Below are 24968 nucleotides of genomic sequence, written 5' to 3'. Positions count from 1 at the left end.
TTCTAGAAAGTGTGGATGGCGGTCCTTATCAGCGTAAAGGAAGTCACGCATACGCAATCCAAAAATGCATATTTCATTAATGTTCAATGGGTGTACAGAGTATTCCATCCAGGGTGAAATTCCCAAACATGCCATCAACCGAATTTTGAGATATGCTCTGACTTTATGATTGGTCCAAAGTAAGCAAACAATAAGCTTTGACACCAATGAACACGGAATCCTTTGGCGGGATGTCGGAAGTGTTAAGGATCGTCAGCAGCACGGTCTCTCGTACTCGGGAAAACGCATACTGCAATGTTTTCTTTCACACTTATAATTGAAGAAAACGTGAAAATATACCGTGACGTGAAAATATACATTGCATCCCACGTTATTCCGAACACAATAAAACATGGAGCTGACGGTTCCTAACACTCCCGACTTCTCTCCGAAGCACTGATTGTCAGTTGTTGTCAAGGCTTACCTTCTGCCAATTTTGGACCCTCCTTGAAATCAGGATATATCTGAGGACTGTATTGAGAGCATACCTGAAAATTACACCCTGTAGGGAATACCCTGTACACCTATTGAAAATTGACGAAATATGCACTTTTGGATTGTGTATGCGTGGCTTCCTTTACGCTAATGAGGATCACTATCCACAGTTTCTGGAATTCAAAATAGAGCGTGTTGAAATTGTGCTTTTTCGCGATTTTGGGCATCCTTAGCTCTCAAATTATGCGCTTTTCGCCATAGGTCCATATGAACTTTTTCTCTTATTTTGATGTGAGGAATCAGCTCTTACAGTTTGTCGGTATAGTTTATTAACACCCTGTATACAAATATTTATCCACACTATTCTATACACACTACGTACGTATTACAGGTAAGCACGAACTGTATAATATATTCGAACTTCAATTACATATTTCAATATCCGTTTGTTTCTATTGAAAAACTGCATTAAGTTCATGCATGTAAAGCTATATTAAAAGATAATAATTTCCGAAATTCTTACTTCTATAAGGAATTTTGTATTAAAACAACATTCGATTACTTCCCATCATGAAATACTTGCTGTAAGCATAAGAAAGACATTATCTTGCCAATCAAAGCTGAAGAATGAAATCTTTTAAGGAAGGTAATAGGAAAGGATGTTCCAAACAAGCTTACTTGAGTTAAATTAATTGGACTCCATCCAGAATTACATGTTAGTCAGACAGTGCTAAAATTCATGACCGATTTCCTAGTTCTCGATTTCCAAGAAGTCTGATATAGGTTCTTGTTCCAATGGTAAAAAGAACTATGGTATTCTTAAATGAATTGTCAAAAAGAAAAAGAAAAGGAAGAAATATTAGTATCGATTGTAACTGATGGTGTACGAAAAACTAGATTTCTGTAGAAGCGTTTTAATTAAATAAGTAATATAAAACGCTAATAAAGAGACCCACTACAGGAATAAAAAATGTATGAAATGTTAACCGAAAAATCGGAATGAATTAAGCAAGCGATGAAATGTTTCACTGGCAAGTATTGCAAATTGAGATTACCACATTCTTTTTATCTTCGAAAATATTTATTCAAGATATTTCAAGACAACAATCGCATAATAGGCATCAGCGATCTAAATTCGAAGATCTAACTCTATTATAAATGCCACTTAAGTCCATAAACCCAAGTAAAATTGGGGTTTACAAGTTAGAATACTAAGCGTGATATTATAATTCAGCAGTCTCGTAGGATATATTATGTTTCGGGAGGAGATCTGTTCTTTGCTGGGAATCTTCTATCATCTTTTACTCGTTCCCAGAAAGTATTCAAATACCACATGCTTCGTAGTCACATCAGTAGTAGGTCAAAAGCTTAGTAACTTTGGAGCTACAGTGTTGAAGTTGTAAAGAAACAGTAACCAACCATTCTGTCACATTGAAACTACATGAATTGAACATATTTTACTTGCCTCCATACTGTTAAGAATGTTACATTTCAGTTTCTACGAAGAAAACATTACTTTCTACTCTAAAGTAGAATATGGGTTAGAGAACTAAATTATTCAAAAACTTTATATCCTTATCGATAAATTCTTACCTTTTGTAATATATTATACATTTTGAAATACATATAAGTAGTTTTTTTTTTTAAATAAATAAATTATGTATCTTTAAACATATATAGGAGTTTGTATTTGTTAAAGAAGTGGCTTAACTATCAAATAACACGACGAATCTCGTAGTTCGTAACAACAAATTTACCCTAATACATAATTGTTCTTAGAACAACATCAGATTCTATATTTAGCTTATTGTATTCTTCCACTAACGAACAGCAAAATTGGGTGTCAACTGCATAGAGAGACAGAACTAGTACGATGCATTTCTATCACGTACGGCGCACAGTGGTACAATTTACCTATATGTGTGTATTATTGAATTATGCGTCTTGTTATTCATTTTCGCAAAGCTTTACAGTTACCGATGCTGCACGATCGAGTAACACTGTGGCTCAAGTTTTATAGAATGGACATTGTTTCTTATGATTGCAGTCAAAACTTCTGCTTTTATCTGCCATTTTACGCGTAATTGTACATATTATCATAAACTATGTAGTTAAGTTTAGGTCAGTGTTTGCTAATTCTTGGAATAATTTGTATAAAAAGTTATTTTTCTTTTATTTACTTTCAGGCCCAGGAAGCAAACATATAACTCTAACAATGAAGCAATTATTTGATGTTATGCAAGAAAAGTTTTGAAGGGAAACGTAAATATTTGAGGGAATACAAAGTTAGGGTGACCGAGATAGCAACTGAAACACTTTAGAGATTTAAAAGTTGTGTTGAATCACGCAATATGCTACCTAAAGTAGATGATAACATGCAAGAAGAAATACAAAAATATTTCTTGACAAGAACCAACAGTGACTGCAAAACAGCATCAGTTTTCCTGTCAATGCCGCTGAAACGCATCAGAGAGGTTGGCGTCAAGTGACTGGGTTTGAGGAAAGAGGCGACCGCTCAAAAAGGAGAAAAACGGAATCATCACGAACAACAACTAAATGTGAACTTGCATATGCAACGCAAATGAGCCTACGAGCTGCAGGAGAAACCGAGGCTGCGAAAAAGTAAAGGACATTATTTTTAAAACTGGCCAGAGCTTTCAAATGCAGAAAGGCATACACAGCATCGTCGGATTCCATAGTTCCATTAACAGAGGAAAAGGAATTGTTACTTATTGTTGAAGCCAAGCTATCAAAATCACAATATAATGCCATGAGGTCAACTGCAAATGATGCCAATAGTAATATTTTTCCCGAACATAGAAGTGTTCTGGAAGCACAAACGAAGTGCTACCCTGACGTGACAGAGAATTAGAATTTCTGATAAAACTGCAGAAAGAACGTTGCAAAAGAACGTTGCAGAAAGAACCATGCAGCTAAGAGGATAATCGAAGTCCGAGATGCTGTTGTCCATACTTTGAATCCGTAAGAAAGGGCAAGTATAGAACTCATTTCTAAATGGGGATGTGATCGAACTTCCTATCATAAAGGATTCATCAAAAGTTCGAAGATAAAAATACATCTGATGCAAGCATGTTTGTCACATCTTTTTGTCCCGTTCAGATGAGAACTAAAAGAATTAAAGTAATTTGGCAAAATCCCCGCCCATCATCTCTCCGATTCTGCAGACCTGTAAGACGTCAACATACTCGTGAACATTCTGATATATTAGTGTCACAGAAGTGGAATACACAGAAAAGCAAACAGGAGATCTACAACCTTCAGTTATAAATTTTGGTGTGATCAAATTACCGCTACGTATAAAATTCTTCCAAGAATGGTAGATGGAAAGATCCGCAATGCTATCATGGAAACAAAATCTACACAATAGTGTCATCTATGTGGAGTCTCATCCAAAAAATTCAATAACGTACAGCGGAAAAATGTTTCTTAACGATGTAAATGTATCTTCTCTATATATCCTTCATTTGTCTTATCTATCTACATTACACGCATTACAAGCATGGGTACGTTTATTTCAATGTCTTCTTCACTTGTCTTACAAATTGAACATTTTGAAGTGGCAAATAAGAAATGTAGCTGACAGACTTGTTTTCCGTGAAAGAAAAGCAAAAATTGCTTTGAAGTTAAAGGACAAATTAGGGCTTATTATAGATTGACCAAACCAAGGTTACGGAAATAGTAACGATGTGAATTCAGTTCGATGATTATTTTAGATTTCCGCAGTATCCTTAATATTTTAATTTATTTGTTTCAATTTTAAAACATTCTATGATTTTCTTTTGGTTTGATTTATTTTGCAACAAGCATATAATATTTCAAACAGTAACTATATTGGTTTATAATTATATTAAATATATGTATAATGTATGTTTTTTTGGTATTTTGTGCGTACATTTTCATTTCGTATTTAGACAGTTCATCATTATTGATAGACTAGCAGCGTTCACCCCGCTTCGCTGCGGTCACCCCGGAACGCAATAAACTTTGTTACTTAGATCATTTTTACTTTTTCGCTTTCAAATTGCAGTAAATGTTAACATTATAGCGCCTGTCATTTATGTTAACCCGCCGAGTGACACGGTCATGCGGGTTGCATATAAATACGTTTATTTTTATACCTATGATGAACTAACAAAGGATTTGTACGTTATGGACACTTGAATGGTCAATTATCTCAAGACACTGGTAATTAAAAATTAAAGTGATATGATAAAAACCATCTAGGGTCCAAATCCTAATAACCCCCCAAAAATGAAAGAAATTGGTTCAGCCGTATTAGCGTGATGAGCTAACAAAGGATTTGTGCGTTCTCTTTTATATAATAGACTAGCAGCGTTCACCCCGCTTCGCTGCGGTCACCCCGGAACGCAATAAACTTTGTTACTTAGATAATTTTTACTTTTTCGCTTTCAAATTGCATTAAATGTTAACATTATAGCGCCTGTCATTTATGTTAACCCGCCGAGTGATAGCAGCGTTCACCCCGCTTCGCTGCGGTCACCCCGGAACGCAATAAACTTTGTTACTTAGATAATTTTTACTTTTTCGCTTTCAAATTGCAGTAAATGTTAACATTATAGCGCCTGTCATTTATGTTAACCCGCCGAGTGACACGGTCATGCGGGTTGCATATAAATACGTTTATTTTTACCTATGATGAACTAATAACAAAGGATTTGTACGTATGGACACTTGAATGGTCAATTATCTCAAGACACTGGTAATTAAAAATTAAAGTGATATGATAAAAACCATCTAGGGTCCAAATCCTAATAACCCCCCAAAAATAAAAGAAATTGGTTCAGCCGTATTAGCGTGATGAGCTAACAAAGGATTTGTGCGTTCTCTTTTATAATATAGATAGCAGCGTTCACCCCGCTTCGCTGCGGTCACCCCGGAACGCAATAAACTTTGTTACTTAGATAATTTTTACTTTTTCGCTTTCAAATTGCATTAAATGTTAACATTATAGCGCCTGTCATTTATGTTAACCCGCCGAGTGATAGCAGCGTTCACCCCGCTTCGCTGCGGTCACCCCGGAACGCAATAAACTTTGTTACTTAGATAAATTTAATTTTTCGCTTTCAAATTGCAGTAAATGTTAACATTATAGCGCCTGTCATTTATGTTAACCCGCCGAGTGACACGGTCATGCGGGTTGCATATAAATACGTTTATTTTTACCTATGATGAACTAATAACAAAGGATTTGTACGTATGGACACTTGAATGGTCAATTATCTCAAGACACTGGTAATTAAAAATTAAAGTGATATGATAAAAACCATCTAGGGTCCAAATCCTAATAACCCCCCAAAAATAAAAGAAATTGGTTCAGCCGTATTAGCGTGATGAGCTAACAAAGGATTTGTGCGTTCTCTTTTATAATATAGATTACTCTGAAATTATGCTCAGAAACTGAAAAATTGCATAAAACATGATTATTGAGTTTTATAAATTTATTCTACGTCATAGTTTCACTTTAACTGGCAAAATTAAGATCATAGAACTCATTCGACTACTCAACCACGACACTACAATTAATTTAAGCTTTTTTATTTATGTACTTAATGACTGCCAAAAATTGAAATTATATGCAATTAGAGGTTTTGCCCAGGAAATTGGGAAAATGTACTACTGTGCGCCATATGCTTCGAGTCAAATTGACTTGATTCTTTTTCATGTCTTAGAATAAACATACATGAAAATTCACAATATACCATTTCTTATTACTGTACCTTTTAACTAAAAATACTTCTGAATAAAGCTGTTGGAAAGTGTAGCACTCCAGATCCCAAATATCGTAGAAAATGCATGTGTATCAGCTAACGAACCCGGATTATTTCTTTACGAGCATAATTCCAGGTACAACTTAACGCCAGTTTACACTGAAATATCTAACAAATCTAAGAGATGATAAGATTATTATTATTATTATTATTATTATTATTATTATTTATTTATTTATTTATTTATTTATTTATTTATTAATAATAATTTATTTATTATGAATGATTGCGACCACAGCCAGAGCCATAATGATCATATATACAAATTATGTACTATAGAATATTACAAGAAGAATACAAGCAAAACAAAGAAATTAAAATACATAAAATCATCACAATCAAGTAAAGAAAAAAGAAAAAATTAACACAAGTTGAATTCAAACTGAATTATAAAATAAAAATAAATATAATAATAATAATAATAATAATAATAATAATAATAATAATAATAATAATAATAATAATAATATAACAACATCAAGTAATAACAAGAAAGGTTGACAATAGCTGACTAGAATTTATCCATTAAGAATGACGTCGTAGTGTAGAGTTGCATGCAGTTTCAGAAATAAAATAATTACGGGTGTATGTGATATTTCATTGTATAATTTAGGAAGCGTGTAGAACAAAAAGCGTTGAACTGTTGACAGTCTAGGTCATACTATATAAAAAGATGTGTTTTACGTGTTTGTCTCCAATTGAGTGATGTAAGTAAACAAAACTTATTCTTACAGTCTCTAACTCCAAAACTACAATATGCCAAGGAAATTAAACTGCATTTACAATTTTCTGGAACTAACTTTAAATTTATTAATTTTCACTTTTTACAGGTTTAAAATTACTGTGCTACAATTCCGGAGGTTCGAGTATCCAAGGCTATGCGCGCCGACTACGTGAGTGCTCCAGGGCTCCGGCATCCACACAAATAATCTTGTGGGTGCGCCATACTCACAAGATTTTTAGTTTGGACCAGATCTTAACCCGTTTCTCTTGCGTTTAATTAAGCCGTGTTACCGACTGAGCTAGGGCATCCCCAACTTATCCTTATAGCACCGGTATTTTTTACTTTATTACAGCATAGTCCTTTATGACAGTGTTCATAAAAGATTTTAACTAAAACTAAATCAACCAAATACCGAGGCATCTCTGGAAACATACCGATATAGGCTAACAAGGACCGCCATTAATATGAACCCATATAAATTTTGAAAATTCGTTGTTGAAGGCAGGTATTATACTATGACTCTTTTAGCTATAGGTAGCTTATTCAAAATGGTAAATATTCCAAACTAACGCTTTGTTTAACTTTACATATTGACTTTCCTCAACCGGGTATAAAAATTAATCTAAAATATAATAATAATAATAATAATAATAATAATAATAATAATAATAATAATAATAATAATAATAATGTCATATAATTCGATGCAACATGGTGTCTCAAGAACATGTAGTTTTATTTTAAAGTTTCTCATGACGAAAATTCCAAATTCACTGCATTACTAACCTTTGAAATTCAAAAATTGCACCAAAATACAGTACAACTTGGTTTTCGACGGAAAAATTGAAACTTCATGTTTGTTATTGTACAGGAAATCCTTCAGCTTTAAAGTAATATAAATTCAAATGTGTCGTTGAGATCTATGCACCAATTTATATGCAATGTCTGAATTTATTATCATTATTATTATTATTATTATTATTATTATTATTATTATTATTATTATTATTATTATTATTATTATTATTATTATTATTATTATTATTATTATACTTCCAAAGTATGCTATGCATAAGTGACGGAAGACTTATAGAACGGAAGCTCCGTCATAGCTAAGCGGTTAGCGTACATGCATTTGGCGTGGGAGACCCTGCTCCGGTTCTGGGAGGGGACTTATTGTTTTGGATCCTACATTAAGCTATAGGTTCATATATCAGGTAACATTGTTGCTGAAAGGGACTCTAAACTAAAATAAAATAAAATTTTAGAGAACGGTTACGTTAAGCTGTCTATCTGTCTGTTGACAGGCATCAGTGAAAAACGATAAGAGATATTGAAAAGTGCTTTTTTTTTAATAGATTCAGCACGCCAAGAATAGATTCCGTCTCCTCCTTTAACCTCTCATTCAAACTCGTAGTGGTTGAAATAAACCATTTCTGGTTTCAATGATTTCCGCTCTGTAACAAAAGCGACATCTTTTCGTAATAGTTTCAGAGCATCAAAGGAACATGTCGCCATCATCTACAACAATCTACGAAAACCGCAAGTATTAAAATATACTAGTATGTCCGGTTTCAATACCAATTTCCATAGATTAAATCCGGTCAAAAATATGCAGGAGCGTTTTTTTTTTTTTTTTTTTTTTTTTTTTTTTGCAAAAATTGTAAACCATTTTAAAAGACGGTGTTTTTATTTTCAGTCGACTCAGAGTCCCAAGAATATGTTTCACTTCCTCTATTAACATTCTATTTAAGCCGGAAATGGTACAAATCAACCATTTACAGTTTCAATCTTCATTGTTGCAGATCAGAAACAGTACTAAATAGCAACAAGCATTTTTTTGCAATATATTCTAAGTTCCAAAACTAGCTTCCATATCCTAGATTAACACTATTAAAACACAAAGTGCTAGATATTAACAATTTCCGGTTCCCTGGAAAAAAGGTAAGGTATAACGACAAGCGGTTTTTCGCAATCGCTTTACTGTCTGAAGGAACACCACCACCTGTAACTTGCTGAAACCGGAAATATTTTAAATTTACTAGTACTTCTTTCCAATACTAGTTTTCATAGAACAAAACGGCATAGGTTATCTAAAGATTGTTTTTGACATAGATCAAGGAAACATAAATTAACCACCACCTGCTACACTATACTAAAACCGGAAGTATTTTAAATTTACTAGTACTTCTTTCCAATACTGATTTTCATAGAACAAAACGGTATGGAATATCTAATGACTGTTTTTGACACAGATTTTGAGTCCCAAGAATGGATTTTGTCTTGATTTTTATGTATCCATTCAAACCGGAAATTGTGAAAATATGCGAGTTTTTGCTTATAACACTGATTAATTGCATAATGGATACAATGGAAATAGTTCGCTGCAAGAACTTTCTTTTGTATGAATTCAGTACCAACAATATGTTTTACTTCTGACTTTCTCCACTATTGCAACTGGAATTGATAAAAATCAACTATCACTTTTAATGACAATTTAACATGGATTCAACGTCCATAGAACAAGGTAGACCTATATCTCTGATTTTAGTACTAGATTGTAACCAGTAGTTATAGATGTACTACTTTAAGCTTGAGTATTGAAATCTCATACTTCAGAAGTCTATCGTATTTTCACATTCTGAAATTAAATTCAAATGTTATTATTACATTCAAGTATATTGCCCTAAAGAACTACGATAATAAGATAGTCTTAAACCAAATTTAATAAAATATACAGTCAACTGCAGTAAACCTTCTAGCCTCATTTCTTTAATTGAATTTTAATAAAGTCATAGTGTAGAATTATTACTGAATTACGTATTTACGAGATAGAAAAAAGAAACGTTTTAATATTTTGAAAAATAATTTTCTCTAACTTGTTATACTACTTCACGACTTTACTACCTATAGGAAGTGTTAAATCCCACTTGCTATTATTACTTAAAAATATGAGTTATTCATATCGTAGAGGCTATAAAAATATTTATTAATGAAAATAAACATATCGTCGTATATATATTATCTCAAAAACATCAATAGAAAAATAACTACATTAGCATCTGATAAGAGAAGATCCATTGTATCGTTGTATATTACGAATGTTAATGAAATACATAGTGACTAAAGTTCAATAAAATTCAACTACATATTTATTTAAAGCTAATTGTATACACTAGTAAAAAAAGGAAATATGGAATACATACAGAGAAATGAATCGTGTCAATTTGTACAGTTATTAAAGTAATATTTTTTGTTTAAACTAAAGAAATTCAGTTTGCTGTTTTTGAGCAATTCGTATAAAGTGGAAAATTTCTGTAATAAAATGGATTATATTCATTGTAGGATTCTTAGTTAAATACTGTACTGAAAAACTGAAAATATTATGTATTTATGAAATAGAAAACCCAATATTCTCGTTTCAAACAAATCAGATTTTCGAACATCGTTTGTATTTTTCGAAGCGAAATTATTTATGTCACCATTATACCTAGAATGGTGAATGAAATATTTATATGAATTATGAACAAATCACTAAAGCTGATTTTCAAAATAAGATGAAAAGGAAAGAAATAAAGAAAAAGAAAAATCTCCCAATTTTCACTATAAGCAAACTATCACTTCAAAATCATCCCCGTAAGTAGTGAACAGCACTACATCATGAGCTTATAAGAAAGTTTTCGAAAAAGCTATAATTTTCAGAATCTCATCTGATTACAAAAGATAATTTTCGAACGTAAGGGGAAATGTTAAAATAAAAGAGACAATGAGGAAGTCCATATTATGATTAAATTTTGTTATCGATACCTTATATGGTCTGTTCCTTATGTCATTGCACAAACGGAGTGAATGAATAAACAACGATGAACAGAAATATCCAAAACAATTTTTTTACAGATGAAAGAGTCCTGGAATGCTTAATTTCGTTGAAATCTCTAATTTGTTTTTTCCTGGATGATTATAAGTTTTTTTGTTCTTGCGTATGGTCACTCAAAAATAGAAAATAACGTTTGGCACACAAATGCACACAAACACACACACACACATTATATATATATATATATATATATATATATATATATATATATATATATATATATATATATATATATATATATATATATTCCGTTGCTGTAGAGTTTTTTTAGTATCATTACTGAAACATAAATTCCTTCAATTTGTACTATTGATTAGGAGCACAAACGTGATGAACAAACATACTGTTCAGAGAATCATGATTAAATTAGAAGTTCATACATCGTTTAAAGCTCCAATTTGAACCATGAATCACAGATTGCAATTTCAACAAGGTAAATATGTTAAATAATATAACTAAATTACAGTTTTACGAAATAATCATTGAATACTGTATATTAATTTCTGTCATTGTTAAATTAACAAGAGAAAAAAAATTCAAAAATCTTTTATATTATGATTGAATACCATCAATACCATCATTGAAATTATCAAATGATATAATTGTTTTTGTATACTTTGTAGTACCAGTGTTGACTCGAATGCAGAATGCGTGCGTCTTTACTACTCGAAGTTTTGGGTTTCATTTCTTTGAGCTAGGGAATGTTAAGTGTTAATTTGGAATTGTGTACGGTTGCCAAAGAAAATTGTTGAGCTTCATGTTTTTTGCCACCTTTTTAAAGCAAAATGTCGGGATACTTCATGTAGCTATTCAAGGTGGAGAGGGAGTAGAGCAATTCTTTTTTAAAAAAATTAATGTATTATATGTCACTTCCTAGAATGAAGAGTGAATCATTTATTTCTAACAGATAAAAGGAAAGCGAGACAATTAAAATCATATAAGCCCTATAAAATATATAATAAAAATATGGCCAGTTTTAATAGTCTGTATCGTATATATAGGGTTATATGTTAGGTATCTAAACATATCCAAATCAAAACATAGAAATAGTTACTCGTAACTATTTCAATCTTGTAATATATTTTTGTTATGGTAAACTTCTCTGTGTTGTTCTTATTGCTTCAGCTGCTGCCACTCCCAGGTCTATTGCTGATGCTGCTCACATTAATGTTATATTTCTTATTACTTGCTATTACCTTGAGAATTGGAACTTTAACAAATACAAATCGAGCTTCGGCTTTCTGTTGCCCCATTTCCTTTAGCCTAAAGGCCATACTGGTGGGACGTAAAAGTGAAAGATATCATTTCATTTTTGTTGCCAAGCGCATTGCTACTACCGCTGTTGTGAAGCTTCCTCATATGTTGAAGGCTACGAATAATAATGTGGAAATTACATTCCAATAATAATAATAATAATAATAATAATAATAATAATAATAATAATAATAATAATAATAATAATAATAATAATAATAATAATAATAATAATAATAACTGTGACCAACTTAATAAATATGAAAGTCGGGACATTTAAAGTTCCTAAATAACCAAAACAGAACGCTTGATACGTTCTTCAAAACCGAGACTGTCTTGACAACATCGGAACGAGTGGCAACTCTAGCATCGTGGGAAATTAAGATTAAACTTAAATTGAGACGTGATGATGTCTGATCTAGAAAGGCAGTAATAATAGCAATTGGAGTCAAACAAAAGCTTACTTTAAAGTAACAAATCTTTGACGTACATGTATTCATTTATAAATAAAACAAAAATATTTTAATTTGTTTTATTATTGAAGTATATTGTTTAAAGTGACCATGAACTATGCTTTCTGTCCCTAAATGTTGTTATGTTAATAACACCAGGATGTGTTTACTGTTTACGAGATTGCTAGGAAAATTAAAATGTAACTTTTGTACGTCACGAAAACCATATTAAAATTGATAAAGATGTCTATCAAAAAAGACAGAAAAAGAACTATTGCTTTGCCAGTGATTGTGCGTGTTATTGTTTCTTAGTGGTTCAATAAATGTAATACAAGTTTATGGGCAACGAAATCCACCTTACTAATTATGAATCTATGTTGTATTCATAAAATAGAAATCTATCTTACTTTTCTTTAAATTTTGAAGTCGTTCAACAGGAAAATTTGTTCAATTTTTAGAACTACAGAAGGATGCATGGTTTTTCCGTTCTTGACAGTTAACTAACCATAGAATACTTATTTGGGAGATTCATTCTTTTCATCTTCTTTTAAGTAATACTTGAGTGATCATTAATTGTTTGCACCATATACGTGGGAAATAATTGGTTTGCGATTTCAGTTCGGTGCAGCTATCATGCAAACACTCGACAATGCAAAATTACATCACACAGAACATGACCTTTGCCAATAAAATATTTTACTTCTAGGAGAGTTGGAATAGAGAATCACATAAACATCCCTTGTATTCTGGTACTTTAACAAAATGCAAATAATTCCATATGAGTTGAAAGTTGATTAATCATTTGTCATTAAGTACGCCATGCTGTTCGCATAATGGGTATAAATATTAGTTTATTTCTTGTTAGGCACCTTCTCGAACGAAGCTACTTAACACTGCCGTTGACCTATTAGTAGGGTTGCCATTCGTCCCGGAAAATCCGAGGCCATCACGGAATCGAGATATGCGTTCCGGTATCCCGAAACTATTTTTCGGGACACTTAAATGTTTCGGATTTCAGACAAGAAGAAAGGAAGGTATATTAGTTTGCTTTTTTTCACAGGGTAAGGTACATAGTTATTCTCTTAAAGTTCACGATTTAACTAGTTTGACATGAACGAAGCATTCGTTTCACTAGCCCAAGGACAAAAGGATTTACTGCTCAATCTTATTGTTTTCTTTAATACTCAGTTTCAATCTGCATCTTGCTTTTGAATTATTTTAATCTATAATCCCTGACTGTATTTTTGGAAATTTTCCGCTGACCATCAAGGAGAAAAATATATTGTTTTAATTAATAAAACTGAACAGACAATATTAGGAAAATTTGGAGTATTATGTAAAATAGAAGCTTATGAGGTGGGGAAAAATGTATTTTTTTAATTATTTACGGCAGATTTCTGTTGCCTTCTTTTTACGCAAGAATGGTTAAGCGTTTCTGTTGCCCCTTCTGCGTCACCACTTGAATGAGCCTTGAATAAAATAAAACAGACTGAAAGCCACGAAACATAACATATCCCGAGAATTAAAACAATAATGTAAAAAAAAAAAAAAAAAACAATTTTGCTAACAATTTGGCTAACAATCATCTGCTTACGTTTGCTTAACTAGGGAGGAGAAGGTCTACTAAAATGACTAAAAATGTGTTTACGTAATACTTTAACAACTCTACGAATGGAAGAAAGCAGTGGCGCATGTAGCCCGTGGCCGAGGGGGGGCCTGGGCCCCCAGTTTTTTGAGTAGTGAGTACCTTAAGCTATTATTTATATATTTTTGAGAGTTTACAATAAACTCATTATATACCTTTGATATTCTGGGTTCTGGCTGCCCCCCACCCAGGTTTTTTCTTCTAGATCCGCCTCTGGAAGAAGGTAAATTTATCTCTAAAACTTCTTTCCATTTTTAGCATTTCAAAGATTCTCGTAGTTTAGTAGCGCCCCGGATTTTCATTTTCGAAATACAACCCTACCTATTAGTTAACTCGGAATTCAAAACAAATGTGTATTTGACAATGGTAAGAACAAGCTATGGAGAAGACCTTAATGATAAAAATCATTGTTATTACAAGTAAATGGTGTAACTAATTGTAGTGCATTCTATCGTATGCAGTCTCGTACTTCATGGCTGATGAAAATTTCGTGCTCCTCTCCCTTTATTTGTCTATATTCAATATATTTCTAAATAATACTGTCGCAGTCTCATGTATTGAGCCATTAGCAATGGAGTGAGTGGAACAGAAACAAAATTACAGTGGTAGCCAATAAGCAATAGATTGACGCCAATCCTGTAGCACCAATATCGACGTAACCAGAAAACTCATTTTCGCTGTAATATAAACATTGTGTTTGGCGTAAATATCCCACAAACTTATCTTCATTGGACATTCTCTTTTCTCCGAGATAACATACTTCAATCTCGATCTTTTTATATGCTATCCCTCGAAATTTGCTGTCCTGAACCCAGATTCCGCAAATTCCCCTTGCTGTTATATATACATATGACATTATATACAGTGACACAAATTACATCCATGTATAAATTGTTAGCTATATTGGCCTCAGCGAGGTATCATAGCATAGTAGTAGTTAATACCCAACTAATTATGTGTTTGCATTGTACTTAAAATTATGATCACTCCCTACCTCAACACAAACAACGAACGTGTAATGGTACAATAAGTACACGTAACGATTTTTAAAGCAAACTTTTCATAATCTGAAGTTATTTCATCAATAATAAATCAATTTTCAATATTTAAAAATGTCCCATTATTGACTGCAACGACCAGTGTGTCACAGTTACGTAACACATGTATTTTAGCAATGAGACTCCCTCAACACTATCTTGATATCCAATTTCCATTTTTAATATTATAGTTATTGATTTCTACCATTTTTACACTATGTTATATATTCAAATTTTCCGTCTGTTGTTTCAAAATAGGAAACTATTAAAACATTGGTGATAATAAGATTATATTTGTAAGGTTTTACAAGTGCATAATCTAGTGGTAATCAGATAAGGTAATTTCAAATTTGAACATCATTTTAGTAATTCTAACCTAATGTGATGGTCCATCTGATAACACCATAAAGAGTTACATCTATTAACCATATATTAACTTCTCAATGTTTTAACACATTGTCACACACTATAATATTGTGCTCAGGAGTCAGTAGATGAACCTTATCACCCAAATATTAGAAGTCATGATAGATACATATTCTCGTGTTTGTAGTAAATGTTGAAATAAACTCGCTATGCATCTCCCTTTGAAAAATCCTTTATTCATACACGTAGAAGGTGTTAAATTAAAGAAGTGTGAATCATCTATCCCTATGAAAGGCTATGTATAAGTCAAACACTACATTATTCAACATTTAGTTACGACAGTACGTGCTGTACAACATCATCCGAAAATTTCCTACGTTTCTGAGGACTATGAATAAACAAGTGAAATCAGTGGCGGCCGGTGGATTGTGGTTTCGGGTGTTGCAGTGCGAACGATAAGAGACAGAAGATATAAAGTTGACTCATTGACTAATCAGCATAACTTTAAATGCAAATGCTATGTGACATGTTAAATTAAATAAAATTCTGCTTTTAAAAAATAAAAAATGCAGAACATTTTATCCGATTAATCACCTTAATTAATTAGTAAGTTCATTATCCTCTCTTTGATTGGATCAAATCTGTCTAATACATGCTGGTTGAACTCTGGTATTCTTATTGTCAGGTCGTTTTCGATGGAAAGCATAACCAATGTTGATAACCTTTCTTGGGACATTCAATTTCTTGAAAGTGTCAATTCTTTCTCATGCGGAAAAAAACTTTTCGTCTTTTGCTGACGCCATAGGTACAGTTAATATTAATTTCAGAAGCTTTGTAGATTCACTAAATATTTTTTCTAGATTATTGCGAACGATTCATTCTAGTCCCTGGCAGTGATCCGAGTTCCTCTTCAGCGTTGACTGAAGAGAGTTCGTAGCAGAGATTATTGTTATTTAAAAAATGTACATTGAACACACTTTATTCACAGTTTATCTATAAAAAGTTTAAAATAAATTGAGGAAATGTATCTGGTGCAAACAACACTACTGCTATAAGATATCCTGTAAATTTAAACTGGATTTGTTTTTCGAACACTCTCCTGAATTGCCCTTTGCTTGTTTTGTCTAAGCCTTAATTGCAAATTTTCGTCAGTTGAAAGCTGGTCAATGTTTTTTGTAAGTTATTTACAGAAGTCATGGTATACAATTCATTCAGAATTTGTAGGTTTTTTACATAATTAAAGCACGCACAATAATATTAAACCTAATAATTAAAAACCAAAACAGCTGATACAAAAAAAGGTATTGGTATGTGAATTCCGAATGTCACATATTCATACATCAACACACACACATGTGCGTAAAAGAAAAAACTACATTTTAAATCATCCGTCTTGGTTGTTATGCAATGCACGATGAACACAATATACTTCCACATGAGGCGAAACAACGCTTACCAATGTGTTATGTTCTGGAAAGGAAACCTCGAAACCCGCCAGATGAAGGATCAACATGTAACAGAAGCCAAAAATCAAAGGACATCAAAACAAACAGCACTGCCAGTTCTACACCCAGAAATGTTAACTGGGAGGGGTCCAAAGTATTTCAGGGAGGTCCAATACTACGTCTTCGTAACACCGAACCTGTCTTATACTGCACCCGAAAAGACGATAAGTAATTCTTACTTACTGTCACCTATATTTTTAGAAAAAATGATAGAACGATTATTTCTATAAGAAAAGAAAGAGTACATGATGAGGCGTAAAATAAAATATTTAGCGTACATCAATCGTTTCTCTGTTTAAACAAGTATAGTTCGTTAAGAATGTTTAGAAATGTTAGCCAAGTTTTGAAATTTTTGGGAGGTGCGACCTCGGTGGACCCCCCTCTTGGCTACGTCCCTGAGCATTGCTAACTAGTCCCAAATCAATGTGGCGTTCCCAATAATACAGGTTTGAGCTCGCTCGTGGCTAAGGGGTTAGCGTACGCGCCTTTGGCGTGGGAGACCCGGGTTCGATTTTTGGCGGGAGCGCATGAGGTTCGGATTCTACGTTAATCAGCAGGTCCACGTCTCATATAGCCTCGCTGCTGAAAGGAACGCTAAACTAAAAAATCAACTCAAGCAATCATACAGTTTTATGTGGAAATTATCAAGAGTATGAAATATACTTATTTTATAAAAGAAATATGTTTATAATAAAATACTATCCACAGAGGAGGGAAGCGATTCTACATACTGACTTATTAATTTTTGATTCACAAATTACTGTAGAAGAAGCCTTCATTATCAATATAAGCTAAAAATTAACTTGTAAATGTGGGTCTACTTTCATTTGTTTTCTCCTCTACTAGATATTTTCTTTCTTATTTTGTAATTCTGCAATCACTTTTTTTTATTGTCATTATATTGATTTGCTTCAGTTTGGTCCCGTAATTTAAAAATATGAATGCATGAAAACAAATTCCATGTGTTAATTGCTAGTGAAAGAAAATTCAGAAATCTTATTTAGCGCGAAAAACCTTCTCGTTCACTGGAAACTGTGCTGTGTTGCAGAAACACTGCAATGACCAGTCCCTTTAACTTCTAAGATAGGGGAAAGGAGACTTAACATTTGCTCCAATTCCCGCGCTGAAGGAATCTGGTCGTTGTATGCTCGCTGCAACACAATATAAATTAGAGATTCTGTGACGGATTATTTTTCGCTTTTCAAAACGGATTAACGGAACGAACAGTTACAGAAGTGAAAAATATGTTATTTAAAGTGTATATATGCGAGTATTAAAAAGTATTTTTTTCTGTTTTTTACTATTATTGAAAATAATATTTTTTTCTTGAAATACTTTGGTCGTTGCGCAACGCTGCAACACTAACATTAGCCGCCACTGAGTGAAATTAATAAACAAATACTATGATGAATCTCCTCTTCATTCAAGGCAAGTTTAAAGAAACTATATGCGGAAAGAGTAACATATTACTTCACTCTCCTTATTCATAATATGCAACTGTGAAGAAGCGAATTTACACAATTTAAAGACCATTGGCAGATTCAGGGGATCGGTTAGGTAGAGGGCAGGTTCCAAGAACGATGAGCGTAGGCTGAAAATGCTAAAGACAAAGGTTAGTTCTGAAGTAGGATAAAGTGTACAGTATGTATTCAAAAACAAGGCCGACCTGACTGATGACTGGAAATACGTGTTCACTGGATAGATAATTTAAGTGCAAAATGTGCATGCCAATGTATTACATTGGATTTGTGTTTATTTTATTGACTAGTATTCAGAACTGGCTCCTAGGCCAGAATGATTTTTTTTCGAATACTATATATATATATATATATATATATATATATATCTATATATATATATATATATATATATATATATATATATATATATATATATATATATATATATATATATATATATATATATATATATATAATGAATATATATAATGACTTAGGGTCTTCATTGAACAGTGGATTAGCAATGACTGTCTTATATATATTCATACACAATCATTGCAAATCTATTGTACAATCAAGACCTTAAAGTTATTTTTCACAACTATGCATCTCACATAATTCTTTTCAACGTTATATCGATTGTTTCGTGATTTTATCATATCACCTTGCACGAAGAAGTTCCCTATTTTCTCCTTGTTTCTTCATATCGAGTTAAAGAACTGCTTTCCTCTATCTATCATAATTTCTTCTTGCAATATGAACGGCATACTGCCAACTCAACGTTTTTATTTTCATGATAATATCCGTCACTTCTACCATTATCTGTTCATGCGATTCTTTTCTATCTTTGTGGGTGGTTCTTTGCATATATCTTTCCATCTTTCTTTTGCAGACTGAAAAGGTAAAAGTATATGTATATGCAATGAGAATTTAATATGTATGTTCATATTAATGTAGGTAATAGAGCAAGGATGTTTCTATTATCTATAGTAATATAAACATACATATTAACGTCTGAGAAGATAACGTTACATTATGGAAACTGTTACGAGATACTTGAATTTTTAATAAAGAAGTGCATACTTTGGTCAGAAAAATATTAATTATTTAAATAATAATTCCAGAGAGAGTATGTAAGAAGTAACATGCAATGAGAATTTTATGCTTTAGACTCACTGATGTTTCATTTTCAATATGAAGCTTTTCCTTCTGAAAGTCATCAAACCTACATCTGTTAATTTCTTCTTGGATGTTGTTCTAAATAAACATGTGTCTCAGATATCATAGGCACTAATTTTTAATTCCGTACTTTCAACATCAATGCTTAAATTGCTCGTGAAGTTATTTTGTTAAACATATTTTTCCTGTTTTCTATACTAAATTTCCACCCCATTTTCTTGCTCTTCAAACTATAATAATTTGCATAACTATGCTGTTGTTTCCAAAGAGATTGATGTAATCAGAGAAACAAAGGGGGTCAAATATCTTCCTTTGTATTTATACTTTCGTTCCCGAAAGTCAGAGATCAACACATACTGAAATTCGTTTTTCTCTCTCTTTCTATCAGCCTATCTATCTATCGATCTCTCCATATAATCTTTCTACAACCAAACAGTTCGATGTTTCCTGTAACTTGTTGACAGATAGTAACTAAAACTTTTACATAAGTTTCTTCGAGGCCACTTACTTTAACAGGTTAACTACCGAGATCTTCATGGAATAGAGAACTTAATCAATGATCGCAGCTCATAAGGGAAATCAGTGTTCGTTTGACCATTCTCTCAGTTTCCTAGTCGTTTCTGTATGAGCTTCTGTGCTGCAACACATCTACATGCAGCCTGTTTATTAGTATGGTGAGGTTTAAATTTATATAAGAGGAGTATCATTACTCTCGAGAAAGAAACTGTAAGTTTGAGCTAGAAACTTCATAGCTTTATAAGTTCGTAGATATAATTTGTGTCCTTTTCATGTGGCATTTGAACATGGTATTTCTTTACTCCCAAAAAGCTGAATTACTTGGCGTTACTTTGTATAAAGCTATGTTTCTTCGGTTTCTCGTCAGTGTCCTTTAATATCTCTAATAACTTCATATACTGGTACCTTTCATCATAGGCGCCCGAAGGGGGGCAGGGTAAGGCCCGGACCCCCCTCTGGCTCACGAAAATTTATACGTAATATAGAAAACCACGTATGTTAAATACCAGAAATACCATACGTAATATAACAACCATGGAGATGGGTAACCCTCTAGAAAATGTTCTTCGGGCGCCCCTGATTTTCATCGTTTCATGCTTTTTATATTGAATTTAACTTTCTCTTGCAGTACTGCCATGTCTACCTTCGCTTTCTTTCACTTTCGGTTCGTCGCTTAAGCATAATTTGTCGTTAAATAGTTATATTTCTTTTAATGGCTGTGCCATCTTCTCCTTTTCGATCTACTTCAATCCATTGCTTAGGCACTGCTTTGTCTTCGTTAGTATCATGTTATATTCAACTATTTTTGCATTGAAATTCCTATTAAAATATCTTATGTAATGCATTTTCAATTTGCTTTAGAAAGTTTTACATATTTAATTTTATATGTCACATTGTCGTCATTATTATTATTCTTTTGTTCATCAAATGTGTTTCTTTGGAGATTATACTCTCATTCTTGATTCTCGTAATACTTTCTACCTTCAGGCTGTATCCAGCAAAATTTTTGCTGTTTCTCTATTAGCTTCTGAAATGTTCATGCCCTCTTCGAGTGAAGCAAAATAGATTTTCGTCGCAGTTGAATTACGTTGTGTTGTTCTTGATGAATCTTTCCCTCACCGTACGTTTCCACCGCCCTGCAAGCTTTCTGATTTTCAGAGTAGAAGTTTGCACCGAATTATCTAATTGTTACTTCCCGTATTAAACCTGTTCAGAATATTTTAGACTTAAATCATGTATCTTGTTTGACATGATGTAGCTGGTTTTGTCGTCCTTCCACTTGGATGTCGTCATTTCAATTTTTGCGCCACCTTTTCTAGAGGAAATTCATAACGTAAATCTTCTAAGCTTTGTTGAATTGTACAAAGAGGTTCTTACGTTTGCCTTTTCATTCCGTTCATTTACGAAATTTCTTTTTTTACTTTTCTTTTGAATCTTTTTCTCCGAATCGTGCATTCAAGTCTCCCACGATAATATTTACATAATTGTTTTTGTTAATAAACTCTCTAATTCGTAGTCTTTAATTTTTTGCACTCTCCCTTCTGAATGGAGTGTTCTGGGAGCCTGCAATTAGTGTCTGATAATTGACAAGAAGGAGAGGATAAGAATTAGTTGAAGATATGAGGAACCGGCCCGATCTAACACCAAATATCTTACTCGCATCTCTCAGTTGTGTAGTCAGGAACTTTTCTTTACTACGGTGAACCTTACAGTTTAACAAATGATAAAAGGAAGGATAGGGAGTCCTATCAAAAAAAGCTTGGCCAATATCATGATTTCTCTAAAATAATTATAACCTTTATTCACCACTTCATGACAAGATAAGTAAAAAGGTCCTCACTCTTCAGAAGTCGAATTGTGAATGGGCAAGGCAACATTCATAATAAGTGCATTCATAGGGTGCTATCATACTTAGAGTTAGAGACTACTTTGCTATTAAAATTATCCATTACTTTATATAATTTCTGTCATCGGAAGCAAAAGCGCTAGGGAAGATTAGTTGGAATATTTTCGCATTAAGCGAAAAAAAGGAAAAAGGGAGATGAACTAATCAAAAGGAGGTACGTTCCCCTATTCAGTTACTCAGAATGTGACAAGAATGACTGAGTTTGATTTCTTACCAACGAAAATCTGAATAGCAATGTATTGAAAATTGTACGTCTAGTCGAGTAGAAAAGTTTGTCATGAAGCTGTCCCATATAAGTCGAAGGTGCAAGACATTTTTTCTTCTGAATTAGGTACCAGTTTCGAAAATCAGTTGACAACACTATAAATCCAATTTGATACATGTTTTTCCCTAAATTATCTAGACACTGAATTCATACTTTCACCACAATGCCGAGCTGGAGCCCAGAAATCTTCGAGAATAAGAGTAGGTCTATGTATCGCAAAGTCAACTGAGTCTACGGTAGCCTTTTGGGGCGAACCGATATTGAATTTAGGTGCTTTCTCCTGCTCAAGCGGTTAACTTATGCGCCTTTCACGTTGGAGATCCGGGTTTGACTCACTACGGGAGCTCATGTGGCTCGGATTCCACACTAAACTCGGATTTCATGTCTCATTTAACCTCGCCACTGAAAGGGACGCTAAAATCAAATCAACTAGTGAACCTTCGTGGATCCTCCACTGTTAAATATTATAGTGTCTTAAATGATTATGACCACTTTGTTTTGATTAGAAGATACATAGTTAAACTGATTAAATCACTATGATTCCTAGACGAGACACGAGTCGTTTGTGTTGTGTTATTTTGAGTCTCTCTCTTTTTTTTTTTTTTTTAATTAGAGCCCAATTACGTGCTACGAATATTTCTATATAATCCTTTAAGGATAAAGACGACGGGTAAACATACTCAAGAGTTATTATAAATATTACAATCCTTATTTGACCGTTTATAGAATTGTTAAAGTTCGAAAATGTGTTTCTTTTTCTCTAAGATAATGTCAGAAAATTTAATGGTACAGGCACAGCTAAACTTTCATCTCTCAATGACTTTATCTTCTCCCTATTCGACCGATTCGGCTAATTAACAGTGCTATTTATCTATTAAAATGCTACAATAGCAATTAAAAGCGCCTGAGCTCCAACCTATAACTTTAGCTTTCAAAATCTTTCATTTACGGATATGTGTGATTTCATGTTTAACAGAGACAAGCATTTTAAGTACTTGTACTTTAAATAGTCTAAATTAGTTAACTATATCTTTTTCATAAAGTTTATGATATAAAATTATTGTTCAAAGTCTTTGTATTTTAATAAGCCTTCTCTAAAATCAATGCATATGAGTTGTGCTTCCAGCTTCCGAGTTCTTTTAAACTATGTTTATATCTTTGTGGCCAATTATTTCAACAATGAGATTACGGAAACTACAGGCTATAGAAAGATGACGTTGTTTTCACTGATCGATTGGAAATTTTACGTAAATTGTCCAGTTCTAATTGAATTTTTTAAAAAAAAAAAACATGGCCATTATTTCTTTATTACATTTTTTTAGGGTATGCTGCAAGCGTAGAAATTAAAAAAAACTAATGCATCATATCCTATGCGTTATACATTCCAACACCACAATGTTGTATATTGGGGTTGTATATGTCTCACTCGTTTGTTCCATGGCCAAATAATTGTGAAAAAGGAAGGATAACCATTTCTCGAGTCTTAAGATAAATCTTTAATTTTTGACTGTTTTGCTCAATGAACACCATATATAACTGACATTATAATTAATTGTATACGTAATGTATTTGCTTATTACCTACTGCATGCAAGAAGAAAGAAAACACTGGTCATACATGAATTAGAAACTCCACCCGGAAGTAGGCTCAAATCTTGCAAACGGTGCGAGATATTGAGGAAAAAATAATCGAAAAAATCTCCCCTTTATGATACCCTTGCCGATTTTTTTTTTTTTTTTAATCAAGACGTCCTTCACTTGTGTCTGTAAAGGGACATGTACATATGTTATGAGGAATGAGAAGGAGATTTATGCTCATATGTGAATGATGCGCTGTGTAGAGAGCACAGGTTCAGCTAGTTTATTTAATCAAAAATCACTTGAAGGAATACTATTTAGCCATATATTACTGTCATGAAAGGTTGATATAACAATCAAATTTAGGAATTTGTAAATTTGTCTGTAAAACATGGTGCAAGGAAGTGGATTAATCTTTGACAGAAGACCATTTGGATAAACCACGGACCCGAAAACCCTACTTTGTCAATAGTAAATTTGAGAATTTTATTGGAGGGTTATGGCACTCAGTAGTATCGCACTCTGGCATATTTGATACTAAAAAAACTAGAAAAAAGTCTAAAACCATGGTTTAATTAATATAATACTTTTGTATCAAAATAATACATACTTTATTCTATTATATAAATACGTAGATTTTTCTCAATTGTGGTATTAATACTGAATAGGTCACTCAGAAATCAGTAATACCAATAGGTAGAGAAAATTCTAGTTTGTGAGATTTATTGACATTAATGTTTCGAAAATCGGCTAATTGGATTTTTGTCAAAACTGGTGACATAAATGAATTTTTCATTAACCCTTAGGTACTACGCATCTCTAGAAGTGGGAAGTAGGCATAGTGAGTCCTCAATAACTGTGAAAGAATTGTGGATGATCATTTAGATAATTCATTCAGATATTGAAAAATGCGAAAACAAA

The 24968-nt window shown here is 32.8% G+C and overlaps 1 protein-coding gene across 1 annotated transcript in view; it reads right to left on the bottom strand.

Moving 5' to 3' along the window:
* LOC145678375 (limbic system-associated membrane protein-like) overlaps positions 1 to 24968 on the bottom strand; it is a 558076-nt gene that overhangs the window by 173831 nt on the left and 359277 nt on the right. The gene's annotated exons all lie outside the window — the stretch shown is intronic.

The sequence above is a fragment of the Thermobia domestica genome, chromosome 2, assembly GCF_964235325.1.
Source record: "Thermobia domestica chromosome 2, izTheDome1.hap1.1, whole genome shotgun sequence".
Taxonomy (NCBI): Eukaryota; Metazoa; Arthropoda; class Insecta; order Zygentoma; family Lepismatidae; genus Thermobia; species Thermobia domestica.
Note: the sequence above shows the minus strand (reverse complement) of the source record. Positions and strands in the feature narration are given on the sequence as shown.